A 5,621-nucleotide genomic window follows, 5' to 3' on the forward strand; every position below is an offset into this window, starting at 1 on the left:
TTACAATGATGTTGGGGACAATTACAAAAAAATATGAAAATGACCACAAATTACACTACCATTGAAAATTATTGTCATAATTTGACCCCAAATATTGTAGTGATCACTTATGTCCTTAAGATGACATCCTTTATCGATCATCATTGATAAAACATGAAGTATGATTCCTAATGAAGATATAATTGTCACATCATAGCATCCATCCATTGATTATATATGAATATAAATCATTATCATTAATCATGCAAAGATGAGATAATAAAGTTAGCAAGCAACAATAAGACAAGCAGCATGATCATCCAACAATTATTATCATTGAAGATATAACCAAACAGAGAATCAATTACCAAACCAATTTGCAATAAATGGTAATGATAACCATGCAATATCAGTTAGCAATCATGTCAAGATTATCACTTTATGTATTGCCCAGATGATCATCATAATCGCCCATCAATTATAACCATTACAAGAGGTATTGATTTGGAATATTGAACATCAAAAGGCAAATTTGTTCACACCATTCCAGTGTTCCCATGTTCACATCAAACAACATAAATATAGTCATAGTTGTGTGCGCGTGTGTGTGGGCATATGTATGTAGTTGTGTATTAGCAAATATATAGTCACATTATCAACAATTAACATGATATTTTTTTATTACCACCTATGGAAGATTAATTAAATAATGACAAATGATGATAGATAAATTTAACTTAAATAGGTCCAGTTAACTCACTCTACTTTAAAATGCAGAGATTTTTCCTAATAGTATTGCCATCCATTTAATAACATTGCTTAAAACTAAAGAAAATTCATTTGGAAAGATAATGTATGGGATAGTTAAAGAGAATTAATCTAAAGATAATGTATGGGATAAAGAAAACACACACTTCATATCAGAGAATAAATTATGTGCATACTTTCATAGTTTAAAATGAGTTTATCACCCAAAAAATGTTCTTCAATGGAGGAAAAAATTATGGGGGACATCATTATGGCAGAGTTGTTTCTACCTATTTCTAATATAAATTTAAGATTACTGAACTTGCTACAATAATTGTTTATCATAGATGGGAAGATTGAATAGTCTCAAACTCACTAAGTTCTAGCCTACATTATCTATCTCAAAATTTAATAAATTAATTTATGGTTCTCTTGCAATCATTTGAGTGTAGTATATATATGAAAGGCTTATTTATCCATCTATATAATTGAGAATAGATTAAAAAGTATACAAACTCATTTCATCCTTGCAAACAACTCTGATGAAACATCTGCAAGATTGAGAAAGCAATCACTTACTATTTAGATAAAAGCCACATTTTCTAACAGATCTTCAAACCCAATATTGAAATGCAATCTAATAATATCCAAACTTCAAATAATGATATAAAAGATAATAAAACCAAGATAAAAACAAAACAAAACAAGATTGTTATTATGAATGTGACCTAAAACTTGCTCAACATTGAAATGCCTGTAGGAATTCCTAAAATGAAAGATCATATGAGATCAGACATAAGAATTGTTAACCATTTTTGCCCCATCAAAAAAGTTTGAATTTTTAAGGTGGTAGCCATGGCCAATGTCCAAGTTTGAATTTTCAAATATATTTGACATGTCAAATATAATAGGGATATGTAAAAACCTTAGTAAGACCTTTTATATCCATAAGTTTTAATATTTTCATATTTTCATGTTATATCCTTCTAACAATCCAAGTTGTGATCTTGCGATCATCCCCTTTTTCACTCCATTGCTTCAGTTCACTACTTAACCATCAAGAGGGACACAATGATGCAAAATGGTCATTTAAACAATGTGCATGGATTCACAACAATTAAGGGAAACTGCACAGTTAAGGCTACAATGATGTGGAAGGCAAGAGCAATCAGTTTGAGAGGGATTTACATGTTCACAACTAGCTAAATTAAACTCGAGGTTGTAGTTGTGATGGTGCAAGAGTAGCCAATTTTATGTGTTTGTAGGTTTGCAACAATCAAAGAGTCAAGATGAAGACAAACAATGAAGTAGTGATTAAACATAATACAATGGCTTTGCAATTTCGTAGGATCAAACAACTAAGAGAGTAAATTAGTTGCAAAGCCATGAAATGAGGCAGTCAACAAGTCAAAGGAAGAAATAAAGGTTGGCAAGGTGGAAAGATATTTGAAAGGAATTGGGCCACATGGAAGGGTTAGGAAATTACCTATAGTTGATTGATAATATGGTTGATTTGGCATAGAGGCACAATTTGATGCAATTCTTTAATGGTGAACAGGTCCTTGATTTCTTATAAACACTATTTTGAGTGTGTGTCATGCCTAGTAGATGCAAATTTCATCCGTTTTGCCATATGGTTATCTATCTACCTTGCTAGAGTAGTAATATCCATCATTTTTTGTCTCTTCATTCTCTAATTTACATCTAAGGATTAGATTTCTTGCATTTGAGTCTGTGTCCAATCAAATCTTTCTTGGATTGACAATAATGGTTCTCTGTAGCTGCAAGAAGTAGTTGAGCTTTGGCTTAAGGAAAAAGTTTCTCAGTTATGCTTGAGCTATAAAAGAAAGTTTTGTAAACCCTCCAAGGGTCAATCTTTTCTCTAATTCTATAGTATTAGTATTCTATACTCTGTTACTATAATTCCCCTTTTGCTCTAGAGAAGGTTTTCTTCCCTACTATTAGGGTGCACCTAACTATTTCTTGAGAGGAAAAGGGAGAAGGAATTTATGAAAAGATTCTAGACTAGTTGGAACACCTATGTCTATTGGACATAAGCTTTCCAAAAATGATGATTTCAAAAAGGTAGATCAAACTACATATAGATTGATGATTTGAAAACTTCAGTATGTAGTACACATAAGACCTAATATTGCATCAGCAATTAGTATAGTGGCAAGCTTTTCTACTAATCCAAAGGAAAATCATATGATGGCAATAAAAAGAATTATGATGTATCTAAAAGGTTTTGAAGATTATGGTTTGTGGTATAAGAAGGGAGGTAACTTTGAATTAAAAGCCTTCATTGATGTTGATTGGGTAGGAATTCTTGATGACAGGAAAAGTACTAATGGTGGATCATTCTTTCTTGGAAAGAGGCTAGTGTCTTAGACAAGCAAGAAACATAATTGCATCTCTTGATATATAGTAGAAGTAGAATATGTATTAGCAACAATAAATAGTTCCAACATCATTTGGTTCAAACAACTGTTGTCAGGTATGAAGGAAGAAATCAAGGATCCAATAGTTATCTTCTATGATAACACCAATACAAGTAACATATCCAAGAATCTAGTGATGCATACCAAGACAAAGCACATTGCAATAAAATATCATTTTATGAGAGAATTATTATGAGAAAAATAGGTGATATTGTAATATGTGAACACAAAAGAACAAATTGTAGACATATTCACCAAGTCATTACTGAAGGATGCCTTTTTTATCTAAGAGGTAAGATAAGGGTAATTCTATTAGGATTAAACCATAGATAGAAATAAAAATTACATGAAAATATAAACAATATTAGAAAATAATAGATCACATAAAAAAGAACACAAGATACCAAAATTTAACATGGTCCACCCAATCCCTGGGCTACATCCACCAAATGACAAGTATGATATTATTACAATCCAATGATTACAACTTGATTACAATTCGTAATCCCTTACAACTCAATACTACCACAAGAACCAATTTTTGCATCACCACTATTAAAACAATCCCTAACCTTAAGCCCTTTTATACAAGTATTTTTACTACTTTAGGGTTATAATTAATAATCACATGTTAGCCCAAAATCTTGATAAAATTGGGCCCAAATTATTTTTTGGGGGTGATACCCCAAGCCCTAAAGAATTTATGAGGTATGTACAGTATTTTTTTGATTAGTCACCACAAAATAATAATCTCCCACTTGGGGACTTATCAGACTCCACAATAAACAACAATCTCCCACTTGGAGATTGATCCTGTAGCTATGTCGCTACTCCATGAGGCTCCCATTGGATCAAACCACCCTAGACTATATTGTTCTGTTATTCATGTTCAGTCTAGAAGACTAACTGAAGCTGAAGAGGAGTTCATCTTCTCCCTTGTTACTACCTTTATAAACATATCTACTAGATTGTCAGCTATATCTTGTCCAACTTTAACTCATTCCCCTATAAGAAGCTACCTTAAAAAAGAATAGTGATGCATCAACTTAGCATTTGAAGATCAATCAAGTTGATGCAATAGTAACGAAGAAGATTGCATATAAATCAGTACATCAAGTACATGGAAAATCCATTAAATGTTGTCTTTGGCATGAGATGTCAAAGAGGGAGAGCTTTCTATCATATTAGAGAAATTTTGTATTAGTAAGTCAAAGGGAGAGATTATAGTTAGAGACATCAAAGAAGTCAAAGAAAATCATTCCAGAGGGAAATATTGATGTCAGAGGGAGTTCTCACTGATAAAGGGAGTTCTCATTAATGAGAATTATAATCAAACTAGGAATATTATCCTTACTTCTATTTTTTCTCTAAAATTGCTATGTACTATGACATGTTATGCTGCATCAATGCCAAAGAGGGAGATTGTTGAAAGCCATCTTTCAATTGTATGTTGACTTTGATGTTACACAAAATGTCAAGTCTTTATTGACAAGTTAGTAATAGCCAAGCTCACTCGAGCATCGAAGGAAATTTCATGTACGTGTTGAGCATTCAATTTTAACCAAGTTTAGAGAAAATATTAACTGAGTTTAGTTAGTTTATGTACACAAGTTAGTATTAACTAAGCTTAGTCAGTTAATGAAGGAAAGTCAGTATTGATTGAGATGAATCAATTAACACCAGGTCTCTTGTTCTAACTTATTTGGTTGGTGAACGAAGGGGTCCTCTGTGTTAACTGAGTACGCAACTCTGTATTAGCCAACTATCAGTATTAAGTTTGTTAAACTTATTGGTTAATACAAGCCAACTTAAGGGACGATAATTGTTTGATTAAAAGAGTATTCAAGCCAACTTGACAAGGTGAATCATATAAATATAAGTTCAAGTTGAGGATTGAAATGAGGAATTGAAGAACATGAATTAAGGAAGTGAATTAGAAGGATATTTAAAGATGACAGAGTATTCAAGTTGACCAAGCTACAAAGATCATTTTGATCAAGGATGATCAAGTAAACAAGCTAGAATAGAGATCTCAATCAGGAAAGTCAATTGCATCAACAATAAGGCCAATTCATTATTACTCTTTAATAATTTTCACAGTGAATCAAATCTCTTAATAGAGTTAGCCTAATATTTATTTAGCAAATCCTCTTACAAGGTGGCATTTCTAGATTTAAGTGTTTGAAGACCTCTAACAAGGCTACTCCTAATAGGGTGAATTAAATCCTTTAACAGGGTCACACCTAATAGTGTGTTTTTTAACCTTTAACAAGGTTGGATCCTAATAGGGATCACTTTAGAAGAGTGAAAAACAATAACTAGTTGCAATTGGTGGTTTTTCCAAACTAGGTTTCCACGTTAAATCTTGGTGTCTCATGTGTTCATGTTATTTCCTTTATGTTTTTGCAACTAAGTTAATTAAGGTTAATCACATTTAATATCTTAAGATATGCA

This window comes from Cupressus sempervirens, chromosome 10 (genome assembly GCF_028749045.1).
Source record: "Cupressus sempervirens isolate cs-2001-9-10 chromosome 10, ASM2874904v1, whole genome shotgun sequence".
Taxonomy (NCBI): Eukaryota; Viridiplantae; Streptophyta; class Pinopsida; order Cupressales; family Cupressaceae; genus Cupressus; species Cupressus sempervirens.